At 47.6% G+C, this 18,809-nt stretch overlaps 1 protein-coding gene and 1 long non-coding RNA gene across 9 annotated transcripts in view; one reads left to right on the plus strand and one right to left on the minus strand.

Annotated features, from left to right (window-relative positions):
- The window catches only part of VPS13D (vacuolar protein sorting 13 homolog D), a 258,246-nt gene that overhangs the window by 64,578 nt on the left and 174,859 nt on the right, over nucleotides 1-18,809 (minus strand). The window lies entirely within an intron of this gene.
- On the plus strand, nucleotides 11,648-12,790 carry LOC131505467 (uncharacterized). Its single transcript, XR_009258406.1, has 2 exons — nucleotides 11,648-11,738; nucleotides 12,567-12,790. It is a non-coding gene; the product is annotated as an uncharacterized LOC131505467 (long non-coding RNA).

The following is an 18,809-nucleotide window of genomic DNA, read 5'->3' on the forward strand; positions in this document are numbered from 1 at the left end:
AATACAAGACAGGCAAGACAGGGATGAAAACAGGTAATGGTGTCTGTCTTTCAATATCCTTGAAGTTCAGACAAAGCTGGAAACAGAGGGAAACAAATTTGGTAGCAGTTAAAGACTGGTTTCTTAGCACCTCGCTCAGAGACAGGATCCCAGGCATCATTTGTTCCTGGGCTACAGGTGTAAAGCCTAAGGGTGTATCCAACAGGCAGCATCTAGGGAAGAAAACAAAAGCCATTTCAAGCCCAAGGCAAAGGCAGGAGACAAGACAGAAAGAATTCCCTGAGAGGGATGGAAGAGCTATCATTTTTTTTGCATAGGGTGCCTGTAGGTTTGCTGATGGGCAGGAAGGGGTCTCTCAGCAGATCTCAGACCATAACGACTTCTGTTAAGTCTACCTAAGGGCCAGGGAGAGGGGAAAACAGGAATTCATCGCCTTGGATGTTTCTTAATCTTCAGATAAGTGCCACAACTTCCTGTTAGCCAAAGAGGAGCCCACGATGCACTTAAAATGAACTTCAAAGAACAAGATGAGAATGTGAAACTGGGAGATGGTCCCTGTAAAAACTACCTCACTCCAGGGATTCAGTGATGGTGGCCCTTTAAGTTTGAAGGGGGCGGGGGGCGGGGGGCGGGGTGAAGCTTGTTGAAGGCATGCCCAGTGCTGCACCTGTCTTGTCCACCTTTGCATCCCCAGAGCTATGGACAGAGCCTGGCGTGGGGTGTGGACGTACGTATGACAGTGTCAACTCTGGAACGGACAGGTGCTGGTGCCCACAGTGAGCCCAGAATGAACCCAGAGTCGCTTTGGGAAGCAATGACCAAAAAGATTCCGCCATTTGACTTGAAAGTCTGTCTTTCTAAAAATGGGCTTCTTCATGTATGCAAATACATTTTCTTATGTTGAGGGGCATCTGGTTTTGGACCTTGATGGTACTTGTCTATTCTGCATATTAAGCTCCAGATGACACTGAGGAGACGAAGAGATTCCAGTCAAGTATTCTCTCTAAGGCATTTTCCTGGGAGGCAGAGATCCCTCTAGGGAAACAGCACAGGAAAGTGGAAATCACAGCAGGTCTGGAGTCGTACCTCTGGGTTCAAATTCCGCCTTCACTTACTGGCTCTGTGATCTTGGGCAACTTCTTGGAGACTTGGTGCCTTACCCACAAACTGAGATAATACCCAACTCCCAGGGTCTGTCGGCTCCTTTCCTCCTTTCCTCTCTTCCCTTCTATACACATAAACATACTGATAGTCAACAGTGTGCCAGGGCTGGCCGTTCTAAAGGCTGGTGACACAGCCGTGGATAACACAGACAGAACTTTTATCCCTTATAGGATTTACATGCAAATTGCATAGACAATCACATAAGTAAATAAAATGAAAAGGATAATAAATGTTAAGTAAGAAATGAAGCAGGTAAGGAGGATAAGAGATGGTGTTGGAAGGCAGGGGGTGCAATTTTAGGGGGAGGAGGGGGCACCAAGAAGAGCTTCGGTGACAAAGTAACGATTGGACGAAGAACATACAGGTGAAAACCAAGGGGTTATGGAACCTTCCAGGAAGAAAGAACTGCTAGGGCAGAGATCCCAAGGCAGTGGTTCTGAGGCAGGCAGTTGAGAGACGGCTGGAAGGTCCGATGACGGGCTGAGCGAGGTGGAGGGAGGCGAGGGGTACAAGATGAGTTTAGCAAAGGACAGGACAGGCTGCAAGTGCCTAAGAAACCACGTGCAGATCTTAATTTTCTACGCGGACTGGAATGGGAAGCCACCGGAGGGGTCTGAGCTGAGGAAGGACACGATCTGAGCTGAGCTTCGATGTGTATGGTAGCTCCAGCTGCCGCCTGAAGAACAGATGTGAAGGGGGGAGGCAGGAGGGAGGCAGGGGGGAGGCTGTGGTACAGCTGAGTGGGCCTGTGGACGCCCCTGAGACGTGGTACGACGGGAGTCAAGGATGACCCCAAGGTATGAGCTGAGCGGCTGAAAGAAAGGAGAAAGAATGGCATAAAGTGCCCAGCACATGGGGAGTGATCAAGTATTAGTTCCTCTTTATACGTAAAAACTCTCGGTGCTGATTCCCAGCAAAGGTGTCCAAGATGGAGTCAGCTAGGCCACACTAAAGCTAGGAAAGATCTGGAGGGAGAAAAGGCAAACAAGAGAATACTCAGCAGTTGGCTCTACTGTGCAAACATCCCGACGGTGATTAACCTCCGTGAGAAGAAGGCACACCTCTCACTCCAAAATTATTCATCTGTGAGAGATGAGGGGATGAGAGGCCAACCTCCATATGGTCAGTGAGTACAGAACCACGTTTTCCTTCCTGAGCAGAAAAGGGCCCATGGAAGGGCGCCTGGGTGGCTCAGTCGGTTGGGCATCTGACTCTTGGTGTCTGACTCTTGATTCCAGCTCAGGTCATGATCTCACTGTTCATCGGGCTCTATGCTGACAGTGTGGAGCCTGCTTGGGATTCCGCCCCCCCCCCCCCCCCCACCTCTCCCCTGCTCTCATGCTCTCTCTAAAAATAATAAACATTAAAAAAAAATGACCCATGGAAAAGAGCAATAAATCATGTGCTGAGAACCCAACAGAAATGTAAAGAAACAGCAAATTTTGTGTTCTGTGCATACATCTCCAGCTCCTATACAAGTGACTCGGTCTACCCAGTCTAGGACACAGGTGGCAACCACAGATGCTGAAGTTCGGGGTGATGGAGGTGGGGAAGCAAGGACCGGAGAGCCCACTCCTGAGGGACATCTGCCAGGTTTTACTACTCAAGGAGCCTCTTCTTCATCTCGTTTGTCAAGCAGCCCAACCCAAGTTTGGTCTTGAGACTCACAGGACCCAGGACCCAATCCTTCTCCCCACCCAAGAGCTGGGGCAGCCCCCAGCCCACACTGCAATTTCGAGCGCGAGGCTCAAGTTCCAAGAAGTCACTGGGAGCCCTATGTAGCCTTGGCCCAAATACTGGCAACGAGACAGCAGCTGTTTCTCCACCAAGATAAATGTCCCCTATGAATCTGTACATGAAAAACTAAGATTCCAAATACAAATGGACACTGTTACCTGCCTTGAGTGGACACAGGAAAGAAGGGATTTCCAGAGAAAAATCTACTGACTGGAGAGAATGAGGCAAGAGAGGGTGGAGGGTAGAAAGGTCACGGAACACATTCTAATACAGAATGTGCTCTTCCCTCTCAAATTTAGGTCTGATCTAGTTTAGCCATAAAGGACGTGGCGGAACAGCAGAAAAGACCGATCAAATGAGGTCCGATAAATTGATTTCCCCATGAAAAAAATTAATTCGTGGTTTGGGGATCGATGGCAAACATTCCATCTGTGGAGCTCCAAATTAGGCGGAAAAGCCCGGCTGAAGAACAAGGCCACAGCCTCCTTCCCGCCTTTCTGGTCCAGTTGTTTTAAGCGAGGCCTAAACGCCTTCTCCTGTACCCAGGACTTGGGAGTGTGTTTGCTCTGGGCTTTGGGGAGGGTGATTTTCTGCTGTGTGTAGATGCAGATATCAGGTTAATTGGAAATGGCCGGACGCAGTCCGGGCCTTAGTACTAGACCGAGTCACTCCGGCCAGAAAGAACAGTTGGGCTGGATTTGCAATCTACCTGCTGTGAGCAGGCCGTGATTTGGTTTGGGCTCTAATTATATAAAGAGCCAGTTAGGTTTGTTTTTTTCCGGAGGGCGTGGGGGCTGTTGATGGTTTGGGCCCCCTCTGTGAAAGATGGAACTGTTCTAACACATATATAAAATACTTGCAAAACAGTTAACATTTTATATGTGCAGATTCTGGGCAAATCATGACATCACCAGACTTAAAAAGTGAAAAATTCCGTTACGTCTCTTCCCCTTGGAATTCCCTTAGAGCTGGTAAGTGGGGGGGAGGCAAGAGAGGAAGGGAAACATAAGGATTTGAAATGGCGGGCCAGTCTTCTCCTCAAGAGACCCGCTGACCGTGTGGCACGCCTTGCCGTCCCCGTGGCCCGCTGCCTAGGTGCTGGTACTCCTAAGCCACCTCCCCTTGTGCTCCACATCCCCGAGCAAGCCTTGTTTGGGTTGCCCCATGTGTGCCCCTTGAGGCCTGCCTCCCGCCCCCCCCCCCCCGCACTTCCTGTCGACATGGCCAACATCTCCTTGAACTTCAAGATTTGGCACTGGCATTCCATGCTTCGTGTAGGCCTTCCCTGCCCTGGGTTGAAAGGTTCAGCCCCTCCTTTACTACCCCGCTGGACCTGCGCAGCGTCCCAGCACCCACAATGCTCCCCGCACACGTGCGTTTACAGGACCTTCTCCTGTGCTGGACTGGGACCCTGAGCAGGGAGCACCTGCGTTGTATTCCTGTTGGTTTCCGCTGTGCCTAGGACAGAGCCTGGCATTTTCAGTGGTCCACATCCAGTTGTGAACTTGTTGTTTAGACACAAGAAAGAACAGATTTGTTAATGTGAGGTTATTTATAACTTCCTACATAGTCAGTTCTGCTCATGGAGCCAGAACCAAGTTGAAATGCCTTCACTGGGCATCTCAAGCCGACAGACTTCAAGCATTCCCTGGTTCTCAGCCACATGCTTTGGCTTGGATGGGGAGGCATCTTCAAAAGAGCTAATTATACAACAGAGGGCACTACAGGAAAGGACTTGAAACTCTGACTCCAATTCTCTGCTCCCCCCGCCCCTCCCTGAGAATGCAGCCTTACATGGTTAATTCTGATCCTGCAGAAGGGGTCCACGAGCGAGGCCCATTAGACAGGGTCCGACATTTGCAAGGGGCAACAACGTCAAGAATGCGGGGTCTGAGTCAGAGAACCTGAGCCCTTACTCTGGCTCTCTTCATAGCCTCGGGCGAGTTGCTTAATTTCTCTGAGCCCCCCTGTCCTCACATATGAACTGGGACTAGCACCGCACGGGGTCACCGTGAGGATGAACAGTACCGTGCACGCAGTCAGCGAAGCAGTCAGTAAATGTTAGTAACATTTTTAAAGCTACCCATCTGGCTACTAGCTTAAATTCAAAATTCCTTTCAACTGTGTAAATCAGTACACAGCCCTACCGAGGAAAAGAGAAGGGTAAATTCACATGTTAAACACCAGTAGAAAGAATCCACTGTCATACCTCCCATGGTCAGGCTAATGACTCCTCCGTGGCTCCCTCTCTCACAAATCACATGACAGTGAACAAGCCCCCTGGACGGTCAGTTTTGGGAACAGATTATGTGAGACAAAGGCAAGGAAATACAAAATTAACATCGTGGTTACTCCTTATCAGAACACAGACAAAGCCAGATACGCCAGCAGTCCAGAAATGAAGGAAACGGGCTGTTGGCTTTTGATTGGAATTTCCTAGGATTGTTACCATGTAGTACAAGGTTGATCTAAATGTTTCTTTGACACAGTCGAGCTTATGTGAACTGTACCAGAAATAATACAATGAAGGCTTGGGTTTGTGCTGGAACAACACTGCTTTCAAGAAAAGTATCATTACCAGGCTGGTGAAGAAAACCGCACAGACTTCAAAGTACCCAGGTCTATAAATAAGTTCATTTTACTGCTTGGGGGGAGGGGGCGATAGAGAGGCTAAATCAACAAACAGAAGAGCAAGCAAATCAAACATTGTCAGGTGACGTTTTCCGTAAGTCAGTTTAACTGTAAAATGAATTACTGTGCTCTAGTCTTCACAGTATTTTCAAGATCGTGCATGCCCTGTCGCTGCAAACCATAACGCCACACGGCCACCATCTCAGCGACTCTATCGTAAGAGCGCTTACTGTATAGAAATCGATTCCGTCCTCTCAGCAGCGCCCCCTACAGTCGGCAAGTGGCTTTTCCAAGCAGATGGGGGAAAGCTAGAGCACACGGCAAGCTGGAACTTACCACCCAGATGTGTCAAACCCGGGGAAGAGGGCAAAATTCAAGCAGTCCACCTACAATATTTCAAGAACAGATGCCTCCTTGGAAAATGAGGCAAAACAGGTCTTTAAAGGTTTATGTAATTCTATACAAATAGCAACTAAAACTGATACAGTATAAGGCGGAATGAATGACGGCTTAAGACTAGAAATAACCAAATGTTCAGACTCTTTAATTTTGCTTTTCTTCTGTTTTGAGGGATAAAAGAGAGGAATAAAGAATGTGCTAGAAATTTGGGGAATGCACTCCAAACCTCTCCCCTCACCCCTCCTACACACACAGATGCGCGCGCGTGCGCACACACACACACACACACACACACACACACGCACTCTTTCTACTCCTCTTTGTAAAAGGCCTTTAATTAGCTCACATCCCATCCCGCCCCGGCTTCGATACACTCTGACACCAGCCTGCTGGCCGGGCAGTGGGCTCTAAGTGCAGCCCGGGGAGCGGGCTCCCAGCGGACCCCCTGCCGCTCTTATCTCCGCAGATGCCTGAGGAGTTTGGTATCCCCCTCCCGGCCCTCCTGGGAAGCCGCCCAGCAGGTGCCCATTGGCAACAGTTTTGTGTTACAGGCCTGAATGAATGATCCCCGCAGGAGCTGCCGACTGTTTTCACAGACACAGAAGGCAGTCAAAAGTCCACCGCGTGAACTTGGGATGACCCCAGCTGCAGAGTCACTGGCGGGTTCATCGGGAGGGCAGGCACGCTTTATTAAACAACTAATACTCTTCACAGATAACTTTCCGAAAAAGCAAAAGTGTTAACTCTTTGCGATCTTGCTCCTTGCTCCCACAAGCAAGTGGAGGGGCTCCCCTGTGTGACTGAGGGTTTGAACCCAGAGGAAGATTTTAAGACAGAAAGAAGGTGGTTATGGGGGGGCCTGGAGAAGGGTCAGGACTCAGCCACCATTTGGTCCGCTGTTTTGTCAAAGCGTTCCAGATTAAAGTAAAAGGCAAAAAGTGCCCGTTTCAGGCCCCTACTTCGGTTAGGACAGTGACAGCCCAGTGACAGGCGACCCCACCGCCACACCAGCAGAGGGGGCATCCAGGTCCCCTCCTCCCCCCCCCCCCCCCCCGGGCTCACTCGGCCGGACGGGAGACAGGACAGTGACCAGGCTGTGCAGAAGGCAAAGTGCAAACTCCTAGCACCCATGGGGCTCAGCACAGGAGTCATTCTGTTCACGGCAGCCAGAGGCAGCAGTTTGTCCCTCGTCCAAGGAGGATTCAGAAAAGGCACACATTTCAGATCAAAGTGTTCTTGTAATCAAGTTCTTTCAGGCTTGCTGGGCAGCGGGCAACTGAACACGGTCCTATTTGCAGCATTCTACGAGAGGAAGGGCGAGCAGCCGTTTCTCCGCTTGGTTAGAATCCACGCTGAAGGTTCTCTTTTCCCCTTTCCTTTCCCCTCCCTGTCTCCTAACTCGCATGGACTTCAGGAGAAGCCTGGTGACAGCAATCATAATCAACAACATGCCGATAAACTATAAACATTTGGAGAAAGTTCAAAAAATACGTTTTAACCAACAAAGTTCCGTGAACCGTGGCATCAACCGAAGGCCACGTGCCTAGCAAGAGTTTTCTGTCGAGCTCATCTTACCAGCTGCTCCCTAACTTTAGCTGTGCAGGGGGCTCCCTCTCTGTGTCTTGGCGGGGGGGGGGGGGGGCGCGCTCTCTCGTTTTGCTTCCAGGTGAGGTGTAGTTCTGCCTGGGTTTGCTCGCTGTTTGAGCCACTGCCGAAGGACCAGTGACCTGAGGCGCTTTGAAGGAGCCGTACTTCCCTCCTGCCTCGGGTGGGCTGACCTTTCTGCAGAAGATTGGTTCAGCCCATCAAGCCCTCGAGAGCTTTCTGCAGACCCTGCACAGTGCTTGGGGTTAAAACTACTGAGATGAATAGGATTTGGTCTCTGGTCCTCAAGGAGCTCAGTCTAGCGTGGAGACAAGGCGTGTCATACAGACCTAGAATCAACATCAAGAATGCAGAGAAAATGTACCCGAGGTCAGGGTCCTGGGCCCACTACTGTCTCCTCCTTCACTACTAGAAGGACAAGAAGCGGATACCCACAACCTGCTGACCCCCATCTCAAAGACAATGCCAAGATTTGCAGCCAAGAAGCCCTGAGTCGTAGAGCGGGCCCAGCGGCTAACTGGCTGTGAGAACCCTACTGGGGCTCAGTTTCTCCAACTGCAATTTGAGAGGGTGAAAAGCCGCCCTTCAAATTCTCTCCCAGATCTGTGTTCTAGGAGTGTCCATGAACGTCTCAGAGACTGTGTGCAGGTTTGAACCTGGGAGGAGCTGGCTTGGTGGCATTCAGCTGGAAAGAGTGACAAGAATTGCCTGAGATCTCTCTCAGGAGGAATACAAGCCGGGGTTCGGTGGAAAGGGAGAAGTTAGAGAGCGAAGACACTACATAAAGTATCACCAAAACGAGTCTTCTGAGAGAGCTCAATTTTTTTTTTTTTTTTTTTGGTAAATCTGCAGTTAGATACTGTTTACTCATGAGTTTTCTCTCTTATAGAGAAACAAGTGGCAAACTGTTCCTCATGTTCAGTCCCAAGAATATTTCTCTCTCCACGGAACTTATTCCTTGGGGCACCTCAGTTTGCCTTGGCGGTGGTTTTTAAATAGCGGACGGCAGCGAACCTATAAACTCTCCTTGCTGATGCCGTCGGACATAAAATCAAGCAGGTGTGTAGCAGGCAGGGAGAAGCAGGCGGATGAGGTCTGTCTGGCTTTGCCCTTTTGCTCGTTTCTTAGCGATTCTGCGGCTGGAGATGTGCACGTCCGACAGAGTCCAGAGCCAGCCGCTCACACACCATAGCGCGGGTGCCGTGAAAGCGAAGCCCTCTCTTGCAACGTAAGACTAGCTCGCAGCCGCCTCCTAGTGTCCCCAAGCCTCCCCCCCCCCCCCCCGTCGGCTCCCCCTCCGCTGGGAAGACAGTCTGGCGGGAAAATCGGTGGGCTTACAGTCGTGGGGCCCGGTATCAGCGCTGACTGCGTGATTCTGGCAAAACCACTTAACTCGAGTGACTGAGTTTCCCATCACGGAAAGGGACGTGATCGTCGCACCTGCCCTGCTGGCCCCGGTGGGACGCTGCGAGGTTCAATTACCTCACAGACATGAAAGTGCTTTAATTCCTGAGGAGGAGACGGTGCCTTCTGGGGCAGCGATGTGGTCTGCGGGAAAGAGCCCGGGCCGTTAAGGAGCCCCGGGTCCTCGTCATCTTCTGCAAGCTCCCTGTCCCTCCAGGAGTCCAGTACTTTCTCTGTGACTTGATTTCTTCTTCTGTCAAGTGTAAATAATGCCTGCATTCTTTAGTGTATGTCTAACTTTGTGAAAACCAAATAACGGCAAGAGTATGTTACAAAGGTGACATCTCCATAAAAGTACAAGGAGCTATTTATTAGAAGCTCTTCTTTTCGAACTAACCTTGGCACCGTCCCTGCCAATTTTCACATTACCAACAAAGAAAATATAATCCCACCGGCCATAATATCCTGCTTTGAAACATCTGTAGGCAACAAAGCTGAAACAACGGACTGTTTTCGGAATTATGTTCTGCTTAATTTTCCTTCCAGTGAAAACACTGAAAGCGACTGCCTCCAAACCAATGTGTTGTTATATAAATTCAATAGCCTGCAGGAAATGTTTACTTAAACATCTTCCTCTAATAAGGCAAACAGATATGTCCCATAAGTATTATTAATTCATCAGATTAAGAGGGACTGGGTTTCCCCCTCTTTCCCCTTTAACCGTCTCCCAAGGCTTCCTGGTACCTTCAGCAGAGCCTGAGCCGGATCCTATAATGTGTGCCTGGCCTCGTTCGATCCCGGTCAATGTCCTAGATGCTGAGTGACGGGGAAGGGGGAAGGTGAAACAGGACCCCTTGGGGTGCCTGGATGGCTCAGTCGGTTGGGCGACCGACTTCGGCTCAGGTCGTGATCTGGCGGTTTGTGAGTTCGAGCCCCGCGTCGGGCTCTGTGCTGACAGCTTGGAGCCTGGAGCCTGCTTCGGATTCTGTGTCTCCCCCTCTCCTCTCCCTACCCCTCCCCTGCTCATGCTCTGTGTCTCTCTGTCTCTCAATAATAAATAAACTTGAAAGAAAGAAAAGAAAGAAAGAAAGAAAGAAAGAAAGAAAGAAAGAAAGAAAGAAAGAAAGAAAGAAAGAAAGAAAGAAAGAAGAAAGAAAGAAACAAACAGGACCCTGAAAATCAACAGCCTTTTCCTCTTGGGTGTTTCTACACATACAGCACGATTCTGGATCTCAGTCGGCTTCAGGTGTGTTTGGGAAAAAAGTCACACATAAACTTTTAAAGCTGTAAAATAGTTAGACAACGCAAAAAATCCAGCAGGCATTTCACTTATTTAATGACTACGTGTTGAAGGAATACCATGGGAAAATGCTGACGGATAGCCCTAGACAGAGGAGAACACACATGGATACGGCCTGGATCACTGCCATTTTCCTACAACAAAGATTCACGGCTAGTCGCTGGGGAAACTGGCAAAAAAAAAACCAAAAACCAAAACGAAGAAACAATTGACAACAAATAAGATCTTTGCCTTCCAGGAGCTTTAAGTCTACTCCAGGACGCACGGGAGCACACAGACAATTGCTTCGCGGTGGTGCTCAAGCCCACCTCACCCTCGAAGAATAGTGTTCCTGTCCCTCGGCCCCCACAGCACATACCCGTGGAAATGCAAGTGGTTTGCACGGATCCCAGCTGCAAATACTCACTCTCCCTATTCTTGTCTGCCTTACCTGTTCCATATGCTTCAAAAAACCCCACATTTTTGTAAGTCTCCTGCTCCAGCACCTAGCACGTGACAATGATAAATGTTTGCTCAGTGGATGTTTGAGGCAGGTGCCCAACTGGCTATTTTTTTCCCAGGGCAAATGTGGTCACTGCCTTAATGCAAGCATAGGGTGCCCTTGAAATTCAGAGTGGGGAGACTCTCACAGGGCATTTGGACTGGACCTTACAAGCCTGGAGCCATTTGGCTCGAGACAGGGAGAAGAGCATCCCAAACAGGTAGGATTAAGAGCAAGAGTGCAAAGGTGAGAACAAACACGACTGGGGAAATAGAAAGTGACCTGGACAGTCGGCTGTCACTTTCTTTTCACTCGCTACTTGACTTCCCCAATGTGGTTCCTAGTTTTGGGGTCTATCTCCTCCCTCCTCATGTGCCAAACTAGGAGATGTCCTTGTTCTTAGAAATGGCATGGGAAGGTTTCCCTGCTGGTATTTAATCTTTCCCATGTGCCCATCTGAGGTAAGTGTGGTGTGCCTCTGTTATTTACTGACCAGCCGTGCCCCCAAGTCACCAACCACTTCAGGACATGCTGAGTCTCCCTAAAGAGTTAGGCCTGGACACGTCACCATTTGGCTATGAGGAGAGCCAAGGAAAAGTCAGACTCTCACCCCTTCTGGAAGTATCTTCTTTTTCTTTCATGGTCTCTCTCATGGGGAATTTCCTCTCACCGCCAACACTGTAGAAATCATTTAAAGTAATGTCCTGACGTGAGCTTAAATCGCTCCCCCTACTATCCTCCACTCCACCGTAACACTCTGATCCTACAATCCTTCCCACCACACATTCTGTTTGTGTGCTCCCAAACACATGATTCCCAGACACCTCACACCAACGGCACCATGGTTAATGAATGATTCAAGAAGCCTCTAAAAGGGAAAGGTACATTTCCTCCAACTGTGTTCTCTGAAACTCACTCTGTAGCAGGGGAGGGACATGATAACAAGGCTAACAGGCAACACTGATGATAGAAACCCCAGGTCTAATATGGAGTAGACGTCAGTTTGTACAGTATCAGGTAAGATTCAAGAAATCCTGTCCAGCAATGTTCTAGAATTCAGGAGACCAAGGAAGAAATCCAAAGCTCTATTGCTTTCTGTCTGGACATTCTGGATGAGTTATTTACCCATGGACCTCAATTTTTTCCTCCAAGTTTTTATTTATTTATTTTGAGAGTCAGAGACAGAGACGGGGGCGGGGGGGGGGGGGAGAATCCTAAGCAGGTTCTGTCACTGTGGGGCCTGATGTGGGGCTCGATCTCACAAACCACGAGATCATGGCCTGAGCTGAAATCAAGAGTCAGACACTTAACCGACTGAGCCACCCGGGCACCCCCAGACCTCAGTTTCTTCATGGTGGTGGTAAAAATATCACCTGGCTGGCTTCAGGCTTACAGAAAGGATTGCAGGTATATGAATGCTTCATCAACAACTAAAAATCAAAACAAATATACAGCAGTATTATTATTATCCCAATAAGGAATGCTTAAATTCTAGTAAGTTAATCTTACTTCTCCTTTCCTCCAAGAAGCAAACCGTACAGCGGGTCGGTAGAATTAACCATACGGCTCTCAGGGACAACACGCTGCCCCCAGCCTTCTCCATGTGGCTTCTTGACTCAAGCAATGGTATCACCAAGCACCTGAAAGCCTCTGCTAGCAGAACCCAGAGACAGAAATACCTCTACAAAATGTGAACCGCTGTCCCATAGACTGAGGGGAGACGAGAAAGGAAAGGAGTATGAAAGAAAATGAGTTTCCTTCCTGCCTTCAGTCTGCAGGGGAAGGCGCCCCTCTCCCCTGGTTCATGTACCCCGTGCTAAAACATCAAGTATTTTGCTTTACAAGGACATCCTAGCGGCTCAGAGATGCTGCAAGCAGTGAAGTTCAGGAGATGGCGTACGGAGGGTACGATTCCACGCGCAGGTTCAGAGGAAGACCGCTATCGGGCACACCTGAAGCAGCCCGAAGCTCTGGCCTGCCCCTCGGCCCGGGTAGGGTAGCAGCAAAGGCCTGAGCGCCGCAAATCCCCCACTGTGTAAATCTGAATAAATCCTGGGTCGAGCGCGTCAGATGCGTGAGGACGTGCAGTCGGCTCACTCAAATGCTTTTGAGTCCCTGCATTTTCTGTTTGGACAGAGACAACTCTTCCACTCCTTTCCTCCCATTTCGATCCTTTTCCACGAGATCAGGGATCTGCAGGTAGCAAAGACTACATTGGAAAGCCTAGAAATGGCAGTTGGAAAGACCCCGAGCGCCGACACAGAGGAGTTAAAGTAGGCAATGAATGGAAAATTGCTTGAGCTTTACTTTTAAATGATGCCGTTTCCAACTGCTTGTGTTCTAGCTTCTGCAATGGTTTGGGTTTAGTGGAGGATTTTATCTGTGAAGCTGCCCCGTGTGGAGGAAAAATATACAGGCAGACTTCCAAATCCACGTTTTTCTAAAACTTCTGGCTCCGACGCTCATTATTAAGCTTTTAATCAAGGTCACTGACCGTTGGGGTCTCACTTTTCTCATCTGTAAAAGAGAGAGAATACCTCCTTCCTTACGGGGTCCATGGGAAAATTAAACGAGACTGGCTATGGAAAGCTCCCAGCCCCACACCTGACACACGGCAGACCCTCAACAAATGCAGGCTGTGGTACGCATGTCCCTTTCTGATCTTTAAGGACGGTACTGATCAAGGACTCCCCTTGTTCTCCTACGTAAACACTCTGAGTTGGCTTTCCTTTAAAATGGAGAGAAGCTTCTAGAGATAACAATCACAAGGGAGAAAGAAGTAGAGGAAAACAGACAAGATCTTCCAAACAGGGCATTTGGACCTTTTGCTGCCGAGAATCAGAATTTGATGTGTCCTTCATGTGTTTAGCAAAACAGATTAGAGTTTTCACCTCTGCAAGAAAGGGCAAATCGTGGTATGAGTCACACTGAAACGCAGACAAGGGATGCACCGCCACGTCCCTGGGGGCGACCGGTCAACCCAAGAAAGCCTGAACATATTATTCTTTTACTCACCATGCTTACACTGGGGGAGAAAACCACTATTCTTTGGGGGACACAAATATTTCCTGCCTTTTCAATTTAGCAACTGAACATACTTTTTTCCACCACAAAGGCTGTAGTTTTGGAAGACAGAGAGGATTCCTCTGAAATATGAGATGTTCAGTCTAAGAAGATAACTTAAGGACCTGATTCTTAACTGGACCACTATTAGGGCATGAAGACAAATGTGAACGTTTCCGATCTTTCAGTTTCAAAAGTAGAGCTTTGACGGTCGTGTCATTTCCCTGCTACTTCTGCCCATTGAACTGCTTGATTAAGGTGACAAAAGGGGGCAGCTAGACCCCATTCCCTGAGCTCCCTCATGAGCACGGCTGCTAAGTAGGCCAGTGGGGATGCTTGCGAACTGTCGTCACTCATGGGACTCTCGTGTCACCCAACACACTTCCGATTCCCACGGATATTTGAGATTTGACCACGTTGGGATAGGTCACGGGTGGGTCATTTGGCATCAAAATTTTCCTCTAACCAAAAAGAGCTCAGACTAAGGAAATCATGTTAGCATTCCAGGTTATCAGAGGAAAATAAAACAAAAACTCGGCTGCCAAGAATTTGAGTCATTTCTCCATATACAACAACTTGAAGACACCTCCTCTTCGCTGGAAAAGAAATCCCTTGGGTGACTTATTGAGATCAAAGTCTTTTTGGAAATAGCAAACTCTACATTCTCTAAGGGACAGAGCACTGTCCAAATTGAATTTCACTTAACCTAAAGTTTCATGCCAACTTAAATGCACTGAAACCCCAATACTTATAAGAAGGCATTCATCTATCACTTGCTTATAGGTACATGGAAAAGCTATTACGAGGATAATCGGCTCCACTATAAAATGAAGCAGTCGTACATAATGACAAAAACAGGTACAAGTCATAAATTGCCTTTTCCCCTTCAGAAGCCATGCAGGCAGGCATTCAATACATTCTTTTGTGCACAGACAAAACTTTTGCCTTGAATAAACAGTGTTCTCAGTCTTGTTTGGCCCTTACAAATACACTACCCACAAAGCAAACGCCAACAGATGCTGTTTCTTAAACAAAAGGCAGATGGACCCCTCTACCCTCAACAAAGTCACAGTATATACGACAGGAGACTGGCTCATGGAAGGGGCGGGCTGAGAATCTCCGTGTGCAGGTCCCCTGGGATCATCGCCATGCCCCAGATCTGGCCTCCTGGACACAACAGGCCAGTGAAAGGTTCTCCTGGGAGGCAAGCAGCTCCTCCGCCTGCAGTACCCCAAGCAGAGACCAAAAAGGACTGGAACGAAACGTTACCGACAGTCCTAGCTAGGTCTCCCACTGAACCATCGAAACAGATCAATCTCTCTCTTTCTTCTTCTTATGTCACTGGCTTAGATTTATCTTCAGACAGTTTTCCTGAAAGCTATCAAAGTTCATTCTAGGCCCGGGCAGGGCTTCTTATTTGTTTTTGTTATTCCTGTTGCTTTTATTGATGATTATTTTTTTAATGCAGAGAGGCACGACTAGAGCAAATCAAACAACTAGCGGTATCTCGAAAGTGTAACTAAAAATGCGAGCTGAGTAGCCAGTGCAGGAGAGCAGGTCTCAGCTCTATAGAGTTACCTGACTGACCGTGGGCAAGTCACCCGACCCCTCTGGGCCTCAGTTTCTTCATCACATGATGAGGCTCATGCTGCCCAGCCGATGTACTGACTAGGTGATTCGATCACACGGTAGCACACGAGTGAGACCTTGTTTGCCATCACCAAGGTTCTTCCCACCCACTACCCATAAAAGGATGGTGATGGTCATGACCAATCAATCTGCCACAACAGTGACCGCGACCACCACCATTTCCCGAGGGCCTGCTTTGTGACACAGATGACACGATGGCAGTCGCCTTACCAGTCAACAAAATGAAGTCAGATAATAAGCTTCTGGTGGGAAGGTAGCAGTAACTAATGCTTTATATTCTCTATAGGGCCTGGAAGAAAGCCGTACACACACAAAGGGAAAAAAAACATCGCGTAGGGAAAAAAAAACAAGGCTTCTCAAAATAGCTGGACTTGGTTTCAAACCCATCCCTGTCATTTTAAGTTGTGTAACCTTGAAAAAATTATTTCACACTCTAGGACTCATTTCCTGATTTGAAGGGTGGAGATTAACATGAAGACAATGTATGTAAGAGTTCTATCCCGAGGCCTGGCAAACAGAAGGTGGTCAATAAATGCCTATAAATTAGTTAAGTGTTCCATAACGAAGCAGGGTGTTTCAACCTTATTCCTCTACCTTTTCCCTGCTAAAGCTGTTTGCACCAAGAAATAACGTAAAACTATTAGGTCTTTACCCAATTCATAACAAACCAAACCGATTTAAAACAATAAAACAATGACAAAAATGACGCAGAATAAAATGTATCTACCAAAAACCAACAGAAAACTCCCATTTCCTTGACAAAAATTTAGATGTGTAGGATTTGACCTGGGAAATTTGGGCTTGGTAGAAACAAATGCCATAAAGCAAAAGAGAAAGAAATGAGCCTACCATACAGATGCAAAGGTTGTCAGCAAAATTAACATCTAGTGAGTCATGAACCTTGAATTCTAGTATCTAATGATTTTGATGAAGATACCCTCAGTTAAAAACAGAGAAAATTATTAAAATATTTACATTCATAAACCTAAGTCAAAAGATGCCTGGGATCAGGGGTACCTGGGTGGCTCAGTCAGTTAAGCATCCTACTCTTGATTTTGGCTGAGGTCATGATGTCATGGTCCTGAGATGGAGCCCTACGTTGGGCTCCTCACTGGGTGTGCAGCCTGCTTGGGATTCTCTCTCTCTCTCTCTCTCTCTCTCTCTCTCTCTCTCTCCCCCTCTGGCCCTCCCCCTGCCTGCTCTCCCTCTCGTTCTCTCTCTCAAAATAGAAATTAAAACCAAAAAAAGATGCCTGGGATCAAAAAGGTACCCATGATTAAAAGCATCCCATACTGCCTTGATAAAGACACCAGCCAAAGGATGAAAAGCAAGACAGAATGGAGCAGGGGTTCCATTAGTGTTGATCAGAAGTGCCCCTGCCCTTCGCTGGAAGAGACCAAGGTGCTGCCGGCTTCCTGAGGGAAGACTGAGTGACAGCTGTCTAGAGCAAACACTGAGCTTCTACGGGGGCAGGAAAGAGAAGGGATCGTTCACTCTCTGGTTGACATCTGAGCTTTTCTCAGTTCAAAAAACACTTTATTGTTTTAGAATAATTATGTCATTTTCCTGTTAAGTATATGAAAATATTACACAATAATCACAGACATGAAAAAATCTGAGTCTATATAAGAGAGGGAATTTATTCAATGGGTATCTCTTCAATTCTCTGGCTTTGAAGGAGAAGGTCTTACAGATATTCATGTGACACCTAACCAGATAAAAGTATATGCATTTTGCAGCTCATGCTGCAGAAAGAAACCTGTTCCTCTGACATAACCTTAGAATTTGAAATGCTGTACTTTGCTTTAAAGACCATATTCCAAGAAAGGACTCTAGGAGCGATCATCTTGTCATGGCCTTCGAAGGGGTTCAGATCTTTGAAGTTCTACTCAAAGAGGTAGAGTACTTTTGCCAAAATCCAGGCAAGGGAGTCAAGGGACACATGCTCACGGCTTGGCGGCCAGTCCTTAAGTCCTATCACCTTAGATTTGGAATCCGTAAGCTGGTTTCTGGGGCTGACAATGAGAAGTAAAGGCTAAGAGAAATAAAGGGAGTAAAGGGCCCAGATTACTTCCCAGCTGCATTTCCTTGAGACTAAAAATAAATTAAATAAATTAAGTAACAGCTAAAACTGTAATGAAGAATACTCCAGAAGTGGATATGATGAACCTGAAATGTGCTGTGAATAATTCACAGCATCTGTCCATAGACAATTAAGACCTGTGGATCTATCACCTTCTTATGGGACAGAATGAATTCCCTTTTTTAAAAAAAATTTTTAATGTTTTATTTATTTTTGAGAGAGAGCGCACGAGAGAGACAGAGTATGAGCAGGGGGAGGGGCAGAGAGAGAGGGAGACACAGAATCCCAAGGAGGCTCCAGGCTCGGAGCTGTCAGCACAGAGCCCGACGCAGGGCTTGAACTTGTGAACTGTGAGATCATGACCTGAGCCAAAGTCAGACGCTTAACCGACTGAGCCACCCAGGTGCCCCCAGAATGAATTACCTTTTAACTTCTCATTTGGTTTTCATATACTTTATCTCTTTTGCTCCTCAGGTCCGCAGGATGAAGGGAATTGCCATCATCTTTTCGTAGGTTTGAAAAAAAAAAAGACCTCAAGGTTAACAGAGAAAAAGATTACTTAAAGGCAGGTGTAGGGCTAGAACCCAGGTATCCCAACTGCCAGCCCTACGCTCCCCTTCAATGCACCTCCCTGTGTCTGCAAATAATGCTGCATGATCTTTGGGGAGGCATAAGCCTCTCTGACAACCCAATAAAAACTTTAGATCCTTGCTCCAGAAAAATACACATATATACGATATTTCTAACTATTTTCAAGAGGTTTATGGAGCTTCTCCGCTCCACTCAAAGCGCAATGCACCAAGGCTATAGCCCTTTGGTCTCTGCAGCCAAGTGGTGCTGGCTGGCGAGTGTGGTGAGGTGCAGTTCTGTCCTCTGACCCCTTTAATCATGAGGACTCGGGCACTCTTTAAAGGCATACTTCCCACAGGCCAACAGTTGATTATTGTGGTCATTTGCACTTCCTTAAACTCCTCTCGTGTACACACAAAAGCAAACAAAACATTCCCCCAAAGCAACATGAAAGGTCTGATTTCAACCCACAAAACTTCAAGAAAATGGAGATCTTTAGCCAAACTACATGCAAACAGAATCAAAGATGATCTGAGTGGGTATTCAGTTGACAGACCTGGCTTTGGGAGCCACCGTTTCCAACAAGAAATGGTAATGTCAACTTTCTTTGTTTTCTCATCTTAGGTATAATTTTTATAACACAGTCCGCATTCTTGATATCAATATAAATGTACACAGCAATTCCTCTGAGTAGCAGCCTGTGACACCAACACTGATTAGCT

The sequence above is a fragment of the Neofelis nebulosa genome, chromosome 2 (genome assembly GCF_028018385.1).
Source record: "Neofelis nebulosa isolate mNeoNeb1 chromosome 2, mNeoNeb1.pri, whole genome shotgun sequence".
Classification (NCBI taxonomy): Eukaryota; Metazoa; Chordata; class Mammalia; order Carnivora; family Felidae; genus Neofelis; species Neofelis nebulosa.